This window comes from Dasypus novemcinctus, chromosome 25 (genome assembly GCF_030445035.2).
Source record: "Dasypus novemcinctus isolate mDasNov1 chromosome 25, mDasNov1.1.hap2, whole genome shotgun sequence".
Lineage (NCBI taxonomy): Eukaryota > Metazoa > Chordata > Mammalia > Cingulata > Dasypodidae > Dasypus > Dasypus novemcinctus.
The window spans coordinates 41,791,388-41,806,513 of record NC_080697.1 but is presented as its reverse complement, the minus strand read 5'-3'; the positions used below and the strand labels follow the sequence as shown (position 1 = coordinate 41,806,513).

General features: G+C 40.5%; 1 protein-coding gene and 1 pseudogene across 2 annotated transcripts in view; one reads left to right on the top strand and one right to left on the bottom strand.

The window, feature by feature from the left end:
- Positions 1-559: 559 nt before the first annotated feature.
- LOC101441632 (FUN14 domain-containing protein 2 pseudogene) lies at positions 560-8,347 on the top strand (annotated as a pseudogene).
- RNASEH1 (ribonuclease H1) overlaps positions 5,450-15,126 on the bottom strand; it is a 50,268-nt gene continuing 40,591 nt past the window's right edge. The window contains exon 9 of one of the 2 annotated variants that reach the window (XM_071211845.1): positions 5,450-8,694. The gene's annotated coding sequence lies outside the window, so the exon portion shown is untranslated. The remainder of the gene's footprint in view (positions 8,695-15,126) is intronic. The other variant, XM_071211846.1, reaches the window with a different exon arrangement.

Sequence of the window (15,126 nt, the reverse complement as noted above, 5' to 3'; positions counted from 1 at the left end):
TGAAATTTCTTAAACGTGGAATAAATGGAAGACAATCTCAAACACGAAGTATTGAAAAACCGATTTGTGGAGATATTGTAACTGACTACTAATTTATGTTAACTGAGGGATTTAAAACATTGCTGTACCCAGATGTTTTTTTGGTGCCTCACTTATAGCCAGTTTGTTTAGCTTATTTCCATTCCTTTACTTGTTATCTTATGCTAACCCGGCTATTTCCAACTGTTTTAACCTTAACCAAATGCTTGTCTTCCTTTACGGACACTATTTACCCCAGCTGGCTTTTGTCAGTGTTCAAGGGCTTCCCAGCCCACACTTGCACACTCCCTATTAACTGAAACAAAATCAGTATGTGCCAGTTTAAATAACGTCACTATCTCCTACCTTCCTGTATTTGAATATCATAAAAACTCTAAGCTCTTTAAACTTGGAAAGGCAGATTTGGGGGTGGGGGAGTGGGGTCCTGTCTCTCAGTTTGAAGCAGACTAATAAGATAGGGAATAAATCAACGGACCTGGAACCTGGCAAAGAGTCCACGTGGACATCAGTAACCCCCAGGATGGCTGCCGGAGGACTCCTCCCCCGGGATTCTGCTATCCAGAACAAAGACTTCTTCTGGGAGCAAGGAAAAGTATCATTGGGTCCTTACTGGGGGATTGATGGGTGGGGTAATCAATCAAAACACCAAATAGCTGGAACCCTTCCCCTGCCATTAACAAAGAGGTGGAATAATTAATAGTTTATAAAACAGACCGTGAGGCCTGAGTGCTCTCTCTTGCCTCTGGACCCGTTCCTCCCCTCTGTGCATCACTGTCACCATTTTTCCTCCACCATGTGGCCATGCAAGTAAACCTGGGCATTTATAATCTATAATGGGGAATTGTAGCTTGTAAGTCAGTCCTCTTTATCCCTTTTTGCCCCCTTCCTCTCTACCTGGGACCCCTGCTCTGTTATTTTCTCCCATTTCTTTTCTCTCCCTACCTGAATAAATTACTGACCTAACTCACCCGGCGTGCTCTTGAAATTCATTTCAGCAGCATAGCCAAGAACCTAAACAAAATCCGTTAACAGGTTGACCTTGCATGAAAGCTCTTTTTCTCAAAATCCGCATATCACGGCATTGACTTCTGTGCCCTGAACGTTGGGTAACGAGTCCTTGCTCAGTAACAGTAACTGGAAAACCTATAGGATATAAATGAGACTTCTCTAGGGGAACGTATCCCCCAAAGCATACAATCTAGTCTAGAACTTTCGGAAATATGCAGAATGCATGTATGCACTTCTCTCTTGCGCCACTGGTTTTGCAGATATCACACCCACATCCTGGAGCCTACCCCTCCCCCTCTTTACGACCATTTACTACTCATCCCTCAGAATTCCACTTTAGACACTCCTGCCCCATTTTCTGCTGCACTTCGTAGCAGAGTTTCATGCGTGTTGTCTCTGAAGGCAGTCTCTCCTCTGTCACATTCTCTCCTTACCCCAGTACTAGTTCTCACCACTCTGAAAGACTTTTAATGTTCATTAATGCCAAATCCAATCTTTACATTTATGTTCTTATCAGCAACATTCATCACAGTTGCCAACACCCGTTTTTGAAAAAAAACATTTTTTCTCATATTTCCTTCAATTCTCTGGTTACTCCCTCTCCATTCCTTTTCTGGCTCCTTCTTTCCTGTCTGATCTCTCTATGCTGGAGCATTCCAGGCCCCTCTCCTTGTCCTGTTTTCCATGTACACATACTCTCAGTGACCTTGTTTAGTCCTTGGTATGCTGATGACTGCCACATGTGTGTCTCCAGCCTGCACCTCTTTACTCAACTTCAGACTTGGTTATCTAACTTGGTATTACCACAAAGATGGCCAACAAATATCTCATACTTAACATAGCCAAAACGGAATTCTAGATTCTTCACACACACCCAAACATGTTTCCCCTTGACCTTTCCCATCTCTGTAAAAAAGTAGCAGCAGCTACTCAGTGATGTAATCCAAAAGTTTAGAAACTTTCCTATCTCCCCTCTCCCTCACCCTCAACCGCCAATCCAATCTGCAACTGAGGGTTAAGAATTAACAAAAATAATTATGATTATGGAATCATTTTATAGCCTTTTACTTTGAGTATATAATAAAAGCCAAAGGTTAACATATGAAATTACTTAACTGGCTAGACTAACTTCACACTTTGTATATGGTCATTCCCAACTAAAACCTACCATTGAGATGATTATTCCAGAAGGACTGTACGCCTGTATATGAACATTTCTATTGAAATGGTAACCACTCTGCCCTCCCATTTGAAATCCCTAAGAAAACCTTGTAACTGATCCCTGTTCTGTAGCTCACTATCGCCAGATGCCTTAATCTCTGATAACGATTGTTCTGTGTTTGTTAATAACCCCGTGGCTCACCCCTGCTTCTCGCCCACCCCCATCCCCTTCAGCCCCTTGATGGTTATGACTGAAGGAACCTGAGCCAGCCCCACCCAATTATTAAGCCTGGATATTACAAAACTACCAGGATTACTGCAGTTCTGGGAGGCAGTTTGGGGGCCCTTAGGCCACTGTCCTCCTTTGCTATAGGCAAGTGAATAAGCTCTTTCTCTCTTTGAAACCCAACTGAAACTCAGGAATTGGTCATTAATGAAACGCATCCGTTTCATTAATCCGTTTGCTCAGTATCAAATCTATCAGCAAGTCCTGTTTTTTAACCTTCAAAACATCACAAATCCTTTTACTTCTCGCCATCCCAACTCTTTCCACCCTAGTCCAAGCCACCATCCCTTTGACTGATGAAATTGATTACTGAAATCACCTCCCTGCTTCTATTTGCCACAACTGCAATCCATTCTATCTAGAGCAGCCAGAGTGACCTTGTACAAATACAGCTCAGATCATGTCACTTCTCTGCTTTAACCCTCCAGGGGCTTTCCTTTGAACTTAATTCGTGTTTTCCCCTGGCTTCCAAGGTCATGTGAGGTCTGGCCCTGACCACCTTCCCAGCTTGTTCTCAGCTCTCCAGACACTAGCCATCAGGGTCTTTGATAGCCCATTACTTGCCTCAGGCCTTTACCCATGCGGTTTTTTCACCAGCAATGCTTTCCCCCCAAATCCTTTTTTCCTATACGTACTTCTGATTTTGACTTAAATATCCTTTTTTCAGGCTAGGTGTGGCAGATTAAAACAATCATCTAGGCTGTAGAATTAAAAATCAGTTTGTCCTGTGGTTCCCCAATTTAAACCTTTTAATAGCCTTAAGGGTGGTTAATAATACTATTATCCCAGAGACAGATAGAGTAGATACAACCCCAGGTATTGGTTCTTCTGAGGGCTACAGAGACCCACAGGTTCTATGGTCATGGCAGATGGAATTCAGTGCCATCTCAGTTGGCCCAGCTTTGGAGTTTGTGTTTCTGTGTGATGGAGCTGGACTCAGATGTGATCTTTGTCCACAAGTCTCTCCTGTTAAACTTTTACCAGAATTGAAGTTGGTGCTGGGGTTTAATGTATACCCAGGGGACCTGAATCTCTGGACTGAACATGTGATAGCCAGGCCCTGAGCCTCAACAGACTTGCAACTCCTACACTCTGGTTTATTGGACTTACCCCACTCAGCTAACATGGAGGTGAAGGTCAACCACCACACCATGGAGCCAAGAGTGCCTACAACTGAAAGCAGGAGAATTGCATCCAGCATCCATGTGGAATCTAAGCCCCCTCTTGATATAGATGTGGAGTGGACACAACCATTCTAAGGTCCCTGAGTCTGAACAGGAGTCCCTGAGCCTGGCCAGTCGTTAATAAATTTTCCTTCCCAAGAACATTCCTGAGTCCTGGCCTTCCATACACCATCACTGAATCTCTCTGCTTCCACAACACTACCATTTGTTGGTGTCTCTTAAGCAGATGTCTTCTTTTTTTTTTCTATTGGGGCAGGGAGGGGAGCTGTTTTATGCAATAAATAAAACAAACCTTTGGAAAAGCAAGTTAAGCAGGATTCCATGAAGAATTATCAAGAAAACCCAGCATTGCTGTCAGAACTAGTTCAAGCAGGCAGAATCAGAAGAGAACAGCATTCATTATTTACATACGGACGCTGCTAGCTCCTGGGCTTGTCCTTTTGAAGGGAATTCTTTTGAACTTGAACTATTTCTTCCAGAAGAACACCCAGCAGCAGCTCAAAAATGTTTCACGATCAGAATTTATCACTCTAAAGGCAACTTGGTAAAAACTGTTCAATGTTTTGAAAGACAGGCAGTCTTTCAAAACATTGCAAAATACTGTTATCCATCCAGGCCTTGTGAAGTTCTCCCAATCCAGAGGTTCCCTTAGCAAACATGTAGGGATGTAGCAGAGAAGTGGAAGACCAGAGAAACGCAAGCTTCCAAAACATTTAGAAGGACATAGACAAGACTCTATTCCAGAGCTCAGGAAACTTTTTCTGTAAAGAGTCAAACAGTAAATATTTAAGACTTTGCTGGCCAAAAGCAAAATCAAGATAATATATACATATAACAATAATTTTTAAATATAAAAAACATTATTAGCTCATGGACCATACAAAAACAGGCAGCAGGCCATATTTGGCTCACAGATTGGCATTTGCTGTTCACTGCTCTATACCACTAATAATATTTAAATTTTATTGGACCATCAAGTGTGCTTTACTTCTGGCCTGTGGGAAGAACAATGAAAGTTTGGAGATTTTTACCCTACTTGCAAGCTAACAAATTAACCTTCCACAGATTCATGAATGCTGACAGAAGACAAGAGATTCCTGGGTCAGAGACAAAGGATAGTTTATTATTCATAGCAGTAGCAGTAGCCAGAGTATCAGCAGTTTTGTACTAGTTCCCCAAACACCAATTATGATCCGGGAACATTAAGAGGGTCAGATAATACCTACATTCGCAGTGGGTTGTATTATAGGAAAGGAACCCTGAATTTAGGAAACCGAAATCTTTATTATACTGGGCTATGAGCATGCCTGCCCTTTGCTCCAGAAGGAGACTCTCTATCCTTGAAAGCTGTTCACTTTACTAGCACCTTTGAAAAGATACTTTGGAACCAAGGACAGACAGTGCCACTTGCAGAAGATGTACAGAAATGTGAGAAACCCATAGAGAATTGTCTCCCAACATTCTTTCAGGACTCTTTCCTTGCTATTTGCACATTTCAGTCCTGTCCTTTGGAAATTAAATGGACACTAATTGGGGAAGGGGTTGGAACGGGGCATATGGGAATCCCCTATATTTTTTATGTAAGATTTATGTAATCTAAAGTTTCTTTAAAATAATTTTTAAATGGATATTAATTTTATTACCTTCCAATTGCAGGTAATACAATTACTTTCCAATGACACCAATGTAAATGTTCCATTGGAGTTAAAATTCTAAAAGATTGTTAATTAGGAAAATAGTTTTAAATCAAGTAAACTCTACAAAGGCAAAGTAGAATAACCAAAATTTTTATTGAAACAAAAAATTTACCAAACTTTGTAAGCAAGCTACACAAAATAATCACACTTTTTTTTTTTTTGATGGGAAGATTCTACACTTGATAGCAAAAGTAACAATGTCATTGGTAAGAGCTCTTCCTTTAAGGTTCCCATTTGTGTTCAAACAGTCCTGCAGCCCAGCTACAGTTATAGCAGCTAAGTAGAGTTAAACTTTGTTTGAAGAAACTTTCAACAAACAGCTAATCACACTGCCTGGAACACCAGGATAAGCTTCCCTTGATAAAATTTCTGCTCTCTCCTCCTGGAAATTTAGTAGCAAGGTGAGGAGAGAATAAGATTAAACAAAAGGAAGTGAAAGCTTGGGTTGAAAAAAATGTAACTGAAGGCAAAATAGCAAAATACATCTTTTTTCAAGAAGTTGTAAAGGGATGAACATTCAGAGTTACAAGTTTACAACATCACATAGAGGTTGAAGAAAAGTGTATTTTTAGGGTTGGGAGTGAACGTATTGTGTAAGTTAGGGGAGAGTAGTGGACAGAAAAATATGAGGAATCCACAAGCACTAGTCTGATCCTTCTTAAAAACCATAAACATGGGAAAATGTATATTTTTTGTAGTGTATCTAAGAAAGGTATGAGAAAATCTGGTGATGCGTACTAAGTCAAATGGTACAAGTTAACCAGACACCATATTTTGACTCAGTCGTCTTCTTATGATTACAGAAGTGGTAACTCACTGGTATGGAAGGCAGAGACCATATTTTAAATTTTGCTTATGATAAAATAAGGAACCACTAGCTCTTTGGTGTCAATTTAAATTTGTGGCAATGAGGAAAGGTTTTGTTTTCTGTTTTTTCTTGTAGTTTGATTCTTAAAAAAAGCCAGTACAATTTTAAGAATATAATAATAATAATAATAAGCTATTACCAATAATACTAAATAGCATTTATTGAATGCTTACTGTAAGCTAAGCTCTTTTCATTCAGGATCCCATTTAATGAGAACTTGAGGTAACTTGAGGATATTTTCTGAGTTCTGGAAATCAGGAATGGAAGAAGTCATTTTACAGTTCATGACTAACAGTCTTTTGAAAAGGTAGGGGGAAGTGGATGTGGCTCAAGCAATTGGGTTCCTGTCTACCAAACAGGAGGTCCAGGGTTCAATGCTCAGGGCCTCCTGGTGGGCAAGCTGGCCCGTGCAGTGAGCTGGCCCACACGGAATGCCAGCCCATGCAGAGTGCTGCCCTGCGCAGGAGTGCCACCCCATGCAGGAGTGCCAGCCAATGCAGGAGAGCTGACGCAGCAAGATGATGCAACAGAAGGAGACACAGAGGAAAGACAATGAGAGAAGTAGCAGAACAGGGAGCTGAGGTGGCACAAGAGAATGATCTCCTCTCTCCCACTCCCAGTATCAGTTCCCAGAGCTGCCTAATGAGAATACAAGCAGACACAGAAGAACGTGCAGCAAATGGACAGAGAGAGCAGACAAGGGGAGGGGGAAGAAATAAATAAATCTTTAAAAAAAAGGGTGGGGTTGGGGTGACATAGGGGGTTTAAAAGAATAACCTGAACCTCCCTGAGCCCTCTATTGGGGTAGGTGCTTGCTAGTACTGGTAATCCTTTCTCCCTGATATTTTGTGCTGATCAAAAGAGTATGTGTTAAGGAAACATGAATCGATTGTATTTCAGATCCTTCTAAACCCAATTGCTTAAAACGGCTTCATTCATGGACTCCCTCTCATTGCTTCTGTCCTCTCCTTCACAGTTCTCAAATTTGTTGGTCTCAGGATTCCTTTACACTTAAATATTTTGAGGACCCCAAGGGGCTTTTGTTTATATGAGTTTTCACTATTAATATTTATATATGAGAAATGGAACCTGAGAAAAAATATAAATGTATTAGTTCATTTAAAATATCAATAAAGGGAAACGGACTTTGGCCCAGTGGTTAGGGCGTCCGTCTACCATATGGGAGGTCCGCGGTTCAAACCCCGGGCCTCCTTGACCCGTGTGGAGCTGGCCATGCGCAGTGCTGATGCACGCAAGGAGTGCAGTGCCACGCAAGGGTGTCCCCCGCATGGGGGAGCCCCACGCGCAAGGAGTGCGCCCGTGAGGAAAAGCCACCCAGCGTGAAATGAAAGAGCAGCCTGCCGAGGAATGGCGCCGCCCACACTTCCCGTGCCGCTGACGACAACAGAAGCGGACAAAGAAACAAGACGCAGCAAATAGACACCAAGAACAGACAACCAGGGGAGGGGGGGAATTAAATAAATAAATAAATCTTTAAAAAAATAAAATAAAATAAAATATCAATAAAAACCAATTGCATGTTAACAAATAATAATTTCATGAAAAAAATAATTATATTTTACAAACTGAAAAAGTTAATGAGTGAGACAAGCTCACCAAAATGGCCATGTCCAGTCAAGAAAACACTGAAATTTTGCATCACTTGGCCTTTTAGAAGTGGCTAAAAAGCAGCCATGGTGGCATAAGCTGTTCAGGCAGGAATCTGGACCCTCTGCCGAAAAGTATAGTGTGGCGACCCAGCTGATAACTGGCAGTGTCACTGGATGGTGCACAGGTTTCATATTCCAGAAGGTTGGAAAGTTGGCTCCAACAGCTGTGGGAGGTGGATTTTCTCTCCTTCAGTTTACAAATCATACTGGGTTCATCAAAGTTGACTGGCAGCAAGTAGACAAGGATATCAAAGAAGTCAAGCAGCAGCTGAAAATCCATAGGAGCAACCAAATACCTACTGAAGGCAAAAGCAAGACTGAGAAGGTGGGATCATTTATGAAGAACGTTCTCGTGACTGGGGGATTTTCTGGAGGCTCTCTGCTTGGCATGGCATCCTAAGGAGGACTTCATTTGCTTTGTTCCTGTCTGTCTGTTTTTCTTCCATCATTCATTGGCAAGTGTCAGTTGTGTTTTTCCAGCCAGCAGCCTCCACACTCCATCACAGATCATCCGTCACAGGAGATTGAGTCTCTCCTCCTCTCTCATACCTTCCTTCCTGCAGTGGCAGATCTGAATAGTTTTCTGTAGGTAATTTTTGGTACAGGTTAACTGCTGGTCCTAATTTGAGCTTGATGGTGTCGGAACAGACAACAGACATTACTGTACACTTGTACTTGGCTCATATAGGTCAGCAAGAATGCTTCTTTCCTCCCTACATATGAACACATCGCAAGATGCCTCACCATGGAGGAAGAATGAAACCTCAAAGTTTGCTCCAAACTGTTGATTTGGAAAAAGAAATAACATATAGATAAATTGTTAGAGGTTACATGGAAAGGAACTGAATACATTTGCATTTAAGCATGAAACGTTTTGTTATATCTGGGTCTACTTTCTTCTTTACGTGGTTGGTTTTAGACTATAGAAAGAGAATCATTCATACCTGTTATAGTACAAAAATGGCAGCATGAGCACTAAAATTGAACATTTTGAATATAGAATGAACCTGTGCTGAAGGCGTGTGCTGTGCTGAAGGTACTGTGGTTGGCGGGAAGGTGTTTAGGAAACAAGCCAACACACATACACTGTGGAATGGCCAGACTTAGGGAATCATTTACGGGCATGAAGATACTGTCCACAGCGTGTTTTTCACCATGCCAGGTACGAACTTCATGGCTGTGTCAGAAGTGGTTTAGTAATGGTAAAACAAGTGACTTTAGTTTGGGATGAGAGAAACTCTCAGGATTACATTTCACAGAAAACGCTTTGAAATGTAGCTGTAGCACCTCACACCAATTCCAGTTTTTCTTTTTCCTCTTAGCATTAAATTTAACATTTGAACCAGATTCTCTGAGATATAACAATTCAGGCATTCAGAACTGAGAATGAGAGCACCTAAGATATTTCTTCAAATCAAATGTAATCTGCTGTCTCAGGATGACCTCTGAACCTTAAAATTTTCTTTAAAATAACAGTTTTTACACATATACTTAGACTCTTAGGGCATTTTGTTGTAATGGCCTGTTTATAAGCAAAAGTTTCCTGAGGATAAGGTTTGTATACACAGGGCCTACGACTTAATATAGGTACTCAATATCTGTTGAATATATATATATTTAACAGGTGAATAACGACCTCATAGAAAGGTGTCTGGGAAAGGTGTTGATCTAAGAATTATGAACTCCAACAAAGCAGAAAACTCACTAGAAAAGGTTAGTTTTATTTTTTAATTTATTTCTTAAGCTTGCAGGTGGTCTCTAGTGTAATGTATGTGTATTTCTAAGACCATGAGTTTAAAATGTATGCCTTTTAACCTATCTTGGGAATGATGCATTGAATTTGAAAAGTTGAACTTACCAGTGGATGTATGTAAATTTTTAGAATTCATCTATCTGTGTATTCTCTTTAATACATTATAGTAATATTATAAGGTAACATGAACTACTTGTAAAATTTATGAACCATCCTAAAATCATAATGTTATGAGCCTCTTTGCTGCATATTTTTCTATAAACTCTTAAATTTTTTTTCACTTACTACTGTGGAAACTTACAAACATTTATAAAAATAAAGAAAATAGTATAATGAACACTATGTATCCATTTATCGCCTACAACAACCATCGAATTGTAGCCATGCGTCCCTGTCCTGATGAAGATGGTGGAATGAGATGCTTTAGGGCCCTGTCTCCCTACAGAAGTTTTGAACAACCAGCAAGAACTGTCAGAAATATCTTTCTCAAAGTTCCAAAAAACAGTTAAAGGACTGCAGTAACAGGATGAGTTTCAAATCAAGGAAAAAGCTACTTAAAAGTGGTAGGGAAGCAGATGTAGCTCAGTGGTTGAGCACCAGCTTCCCATGTACAAGGTCCTGGGTTCAATCCTTAGTACCTCCAAAAAAAAGGAAAAAAATGGTAGGATGAGGTGGTGCCCTGGACAGTCCCTGCCCCACAGCTCACTGGCTCAGCATGGAGCTGGTCCATGCTCCCAGTGAAGACATATGGTCCTGTTCATGAGAGAGCAAAGTAACCCTTGTGGACACACTGGGATCATGTATGTCTGACCCAGCCTGTCTGGTAGTGGCCTGAGGAACTTGCCCTGCATGTAGAAGGCAGCTACAGAGTGCTCTCCCAGAACACTGTGAGAGAGCAGTCAAGTCATGCTAACTTGACAAGGGAGTGCTGGCTGGAGAACAGAGTGCAGTGCCTGGGACTGTGAGGAAACTTTCCTTAGGGAAGAGGAGACCTGCAGAACTCTGTAAATGAGGGAATTCCTAAGGCCAAGGTGAGCAAGCCCAAGACAAAATGCAAGCACAGAAAGGATCAGGGAGGCTCCTTTGAGCTAGTCTCTCAACTCATTGTCTGGATAAACCCTGAAGGACACTTGCCCGTGTCAATCTGCAAAGACTAGGAAAGGTGTTTTCTTTTTTATAACACTAGCTAGATACAAGCTCAAAGAACAGAGGCCTCATGGTCTAAATTCCAGCAACAACACATCATTCGATTATCAAAATATCCAGGTTTCAACAAAAAACTACAAAACAAACAGGAAGTGATGGCCCAGGCAAAAGACAAAATTAAAGCATTAGGAAAAGGCAATGAGGAGGACCAGACTTGGAACAACCAGACAAAGACTTCTAAAAATGGTCTTAAATATGCTCAAAGAGCTAAAAAGAAAACATGGACAAAGAACTAAAGGATATCAGGAAAACAAATGGTGAAAACAAAATGAATCTCAATAGAGAGATAGAAATTACAAAAAGGAACCAAACAGAGCTAAAGACCACAGTAACAGAAATTATATATTCTTAGAGGGATTCAACAGATTGGAACTGAAAGAATCAGTGAACTGAAGATAAGACAACTGAAATCATCCAGTCTGAAAGGAACAAAGAATGCAGGAAAGTAAACAGCCTGAGAAGCCTACGGGACACTGTACTTGTCAGGGTTCTCTAGGGAAACAGAACCAACAAGGGCTATCTGTCTCTCATGCAGCCATGGGGATGCACAAGTCCTTGTTCCACAGGTAGGCAATAAAAGTCCAATGAAGGTTCTTGACGAGTTCTGGGAGATGTTGACTGTCCAAAGACAAACTGGGAAATTCTCTCTCAATGCTGGAATCACTTCCCCTTTTAAGGGACTCAACTGATTGGGTTAAGCGGCACTCATTGCTGATGGCAAGCTCCCTGACTGATGTAATTATAACCAGCTATCTATGATTTACCACTGCAGTAAAGTCAATGGTGACTAAAGCCCATCAATGTCCTTGTGTTACAATTAGCCAAGTGCTTGCTTTACAAAATAACTGGGCACAATTACCTGGCCGAGTTGACACAATAGTCTAACCATCACAGACACCATGAAGCATACCAATATGTACAAAAGAGAGTCCCAGAAGTAGAAGAAAAAGGGGCAGAGAATATTCAAAGAAATAATGGCTGAAAACGTCCCAAATTTAATGAAAGACATGAATATGCACATCCAAGACACTCAGCATACTCCAAACAGGATACACCAAAAAAAGATCCATGCTGCAGCATGTTATAATCAAACTGTTAAATGCCAGAGATAAAGAGAGACTTCTGAAAGGTGCAAGAGAGAAGCAACATGTAACATACAAGGAAGCCTCATTAAGATTAAAAGTACTGAAAGCAAAAAATTGCCAACCAAGAAGTCTATAGCTGGCAAAACTGTCTTTCAAAAATGAGGGTTAAAAAAAAAAGGAAAGAGGGTAAGTTCAAGGCATTCCAAGATAAAAGTTGAGGAAATCTGTCACCACTAAACCAGCCCTACAAGAGATGCTTAAGAGAGTTCTGCAGGTTGAAAGGAAGGGACAATAGACTGAAGCCGCATGAAGAAATAGAAATCTCTGGTAAGGGTAAGGACAGGGGTAATTATAAATGCCAGTATTCCTGTATTTTTTTTGGTTTGTAACTCCATTTTTTATTTCCTACAGAATCTAAAAGGAAAATACATAAAAACGTAATGATAAATTAGTGGACTGTGACAAGAACTACATAAAGGTGGAAGACAGAGGGGTGGTAAGAACATAGTTTGTATAACTATTAAGTTGGCATCAAAGCAAAGGAAATTTTATAGATTCAGGCATCAAAACATGATGTGGTAGTTTATTTAAAGGTTAATTGCAATATGGAATCTGAAAACATTAATTAATATTATACTCTGCTACGTTAAAATCCATTGTCATGGGACAACTGGATATCCATAACCAAAAGAATGAAAGAGGGCCCCTATCTCATTCCCTATATAAGAATCACCTTAAAATGGATCAAAGACATAAATATAAAAGTCAGGACCATAAAACTACTAGAAGAAAATGTAGGGAAACATCTTCAAGACCTTGTAGTAGATGGTGGTTTCTTGGACCTTACACCCAAAGCATGTGCAACAAAAGAAAAAATAGGTAAATGGGACCTCCTCAAAATTAAACCACTTTGTACCTCACAGGACTTTGTCAGAAGGGTGAAAATGCAGCCAACTCAATGGGAGAAAATATTTGGAAATCATATGTCCGATAAGGATTTTATATCCAGGATATATAAGGAGATGTTACAACTCAACAATAAAAAGGCAAACGACCCAATTAAAAAATGAGCAAAAGACTCGAATAGACATTTGTCCAAAGAAGGAAGACAAATGGCAAAAAAACACATGAAGAAATGCTCAACATCACTAATGATTAGGGAAATGCAAATCAAAACTACAATGAGATATCATTTCACACCTATCGGAATGGCCACTATTGAAAAGACAGAACTACAAGTGTTGGAGAAGATGTGGACAGATAGGAATGTTGGTGGGATGTAGAATGCTACAGCCACTGTGGAGGACTGTTCAGCAGTTCCTAAAGAAGTTGAATATAGCCTTGCCTTGTGACCCTGCAATACCACTACTGGGTGTACACCCACAAGAACTTAGAGCAGTGACACAAACAGACATCTGTACACCGATATTCATAGCGACATTATTCACAATTGCCAAAAGATGGAAACAACCCAGGTGTCCATCAACAGATGAATGGATAAACAAACTTATGGTCCATTCACATGATGGAATATTACGCAGCTGTAAGAAGAAATAAAGTGGCAAAAGCATATGACAACATGGATGAACCTGGAGGACATTATGTTGAGCGAAGCAAGCCAGACACAAAAGGACAAATACTTTTACTAGGAATCAAACATATTGTGTAACATATTGTATGAGTAAAAAAAATTTATAGGTAACCAGTACATTTAATTGAGAAATGTATGTTTTTCTTCAACTGTGTTTTTAGTTTTTAATTGTTTATATTTCAATTAATAAATATACAAAATAAAGTTTTAAAAAAGTCTGTCTTATACATTGAGTCAATCTTTAACCCATGCATGATTTTGTAATATCATGCATCAGCCATTTTGATATTTTTTTAAAAATGTTTTTAATTAAAGTTAACAGATCACAAGGAATGTTACCTAAAAAAACAAGAAACATAAGAGGTTCCCATATAACCCACTCCCCACCCCCACCACATTTTTGTAAATTGTATTTTTTTGAAGATATATACATCACAAAAAAAAGGTTACACTAAAAAATATAAGAGGTTCCTGAATACCCCCCACCCCCCACCCCACTCCTCCCATACCAACAACCTCCCTCATCATTGTGGCATACTCATCACACTCAGTGAATGCATTTTGGGGCACTGCTGCACTACACAGATAATAGTTTACCCTGTAGTTCACACTCTCCCCCAGTACATTCAGTGGGTTATGGCAGGATATAAAAGGTCCCGCATCAGACCCTGCAATATCATTAAGGACTACTCAAAATCCCAAAAATGCCCCCGCATCACATCTCTTCTACCTTCTCCCTGCCCTCAGCAACTACTTTGACCACTTTCTCCACCTCGATGCTAAAATTTCTTCTATTACTCATCTATTTCTTCTATTACTCTTCTATTTCTTCTATTACTCGTCACAATAGCTTTAGAGTAGAATATCAGTAAGTCCACTCTAGTCCATATTTTATTCCTCCATTCTGTGGACCCTGGGATGGTGATGTCCCCTCCACCTCTAGATCAAGAGGGGACTTAGATTCCACATGGATGATGGATGCAATTCCTCTGCTTACAGTTGTAGGCACTCTTGATTCCCTGCTTTGGTGGTTGACCATCTTCACCTCCGTTAGCTGACCTGGGTAACACCAACGAATCAGAGAGTAGGAGTCGCCACTCTGCTGAGGCTCAGGGCCCATTTGGCACATGGGCAGTCCAGAGATTCAAGTCTCCTGAGTATAGACCATCCCTAGTGCCAACCACAGGTTCAGTAAAAGTGACAGAAGAGGCATGTGTAGAAAAGTCACATCTGAGTCCAGCTCCATCACACTCAGGAGCACAAATTCCAAAGTAGGGTCCTCTGACATAGCAAATCCATCTGCCATGACTAAATACCCTGTGGATCTCCGAAGCCTTCAGGAGAACCAGTACCTAGGATTGTATCTACTTTGGCTTTTTCTGGGGTCCTGCTGAGGTATGCGTAAGTGCGACCCCTCTGATGACCTCCTGACTTTTTGGAAAACTCTTAGCCATATCAACTCATTTGTCTTTGCCATTGCCCCCTTTTATTCAAGGTCAAAGAGCAGTGTTTAACACTTGATCCAACAGGTAGGCTGAGATATTCTGCTTGCCTGAGTTGACCCTTTTATTCGAGGTC